Below are 1,994 nucleotides of genomic sequence, written 5' to 3'. Positions count from 1 at the left end.
GAGGCGTTTGGATGTCTCATGGTGAGTGCAGTCGGGCGCATATATTGAGATTATCTGATAATTAGATCTGTACTTCCTTCTTGGTAACGAATCTTACTTTTCCCTGAAAATTGGTTCCAAACAAGCCCAGCATCAATTAGGAAATTTAAAATAAATAAATATATGTGTGTATATATATTTATGTATATATATATATATATATATATGTGTGTGTGTGTGTGTGTGTGTGTGTGTGTGTGTGTGTGTAAACATATAGTCATATTTACATACATGTCTATATGTCTATGTATATTCATTTATTTTTAATTATCCTACTTGATGCTGTGGTGGAAGCCACTGAACGTCTTGGCCTCCAAATCAGTAGCAAGAAAACAAAACGCATGACGGTTTCAAAGTCGGAGGTTCCCACCCACTTGTCCACTGAAACAAGGAGAAACAGAAATCTAACGGGTCTCCTCCTTCAGTTATTTAGGACCTCTTGTCACCTCAGATACTCGTTGCAAGAAGGAAATCGGACGCAGAATTGAACTAGCAAGAGATACGTTCTCCAAATTCCGGAACATCCTAACAGACCGCAAGCTCTCAATACAAATAAAAATTATTAAATCCTTCGCATGGTCGACTCTCCTATATGGTTTCGAGTCGTGGACAATGACGGCTGAAACAAGGCGCAATTTAGAGGCTGCAGAAATGTGGTTCTACCGCAGGATGTTGCGCACCCCTTATACTGACTGAGATCCTCAATAGAGAACGTCAAACACCGCATCGGTGATGGCACATAATAATATATACATACATACATGTGTGTGTGTGTGTGTGTGTGTGTGTGTGTGTGTGTGTGTGTGTGTGTGTGTGTGTGTGTGTGTGTGTGTGTGTGTGTGTGTGTGTGCGCGTGTGTGTATGTATATATATATATATATATATATATATATATATATATATATATATATATATATATATATATATATATAAATGTGTATATATATATACGGTAATTGCGTCATATTTATGGCAGTGAATATACCTTGGGCCTTGGGAATGTGTCAGTAATGATTTAAGGAGAACGCCCCTCCTCCCCTCGCTTACCTCGGTGACAACATTGACTGACACGAGAGGCGGCAACCGAACTGATATCGCCGCCTCGCCGTCAGGCCGGAGACATGCACATTTTCAAAGAGATTGCATAGTCTACGCCTCGCGGTACATATCCTATCTAGACGTCTACGTTCAATGGGAAGAGATACGTACAGTCTGTATTATGGCTTGTGTATAGCATCTTGGTTGCATTTTGTTGTTTCTGTAGTTATTGTAGATGTTGATAACTAGGGAAATGTAAAACACGGTGAAAAACAAAAAACTAAACAAAGATCATGTAAGATTTTTTTTCTTTGATCGGTCTCTTGCACCTTGATTCCTCAGGGAAGGGTTGTCGTGCAGTGTATAACAAATAAAGATTTTTTTTTTTTTTTTTTTTTTTTTTTTGGGGGGGGAGTGTTAACAAAGAAACTAATAAAAAATATTCACCGCTATCAAGTCCTCCCCCCTCTAAATGCTTTTGTTATCATGGGGTATCTTGTGGATTCTGTATTATAAGGGAAAGAGGCTAGGCTTGTTCAGGACTATTTTTCAGGGAAAAGTACTAAGATTCGTGACCAAGAAGTAACGGATCTTGAACCAACAGATAATCATTAATATAATGCGCCCGACTGCACTCACCATGTAAACATCCACACCTAACTGTGTATATTTAATGCGATGTTTACCATGTTAGTGTATCACCGTTTATTTTCTTTTAGATATGTGTATGTCTATTTTGTAGTTTTTACTGATTACTGATAGTAGCGTGTTGAGACATTTAATTGTGTTGAAGGATCAACTAGTACCGAAAAACTTCGCTGGTAAGTTGCAATAATGTCTTTTAAAGTAGTGTTAACATCAATGCCAATATCAGTAATGATAAATATAATAATAAGTTAAAGTAAACGATATCATTA

Source organism: Penaeus monodon, chromosome 39 (genome assembly GCF_015228065.2).
Source record: "Penaeus monodon isolate SGIC_2016 chromosome 39, NSTDA_Pmon_1, whole genome shotgun sequence".
NCBI lineage: Eukaryota > Metazoa > Arthropoda > Malacostraca > Decapoda > Penaeidae > Penaeus > Penaeus monodon.
The sequence above is the reverse complement of the archived record's forward strand: the minus strand, read 5'-3'. Positions refer to the sequence as shown.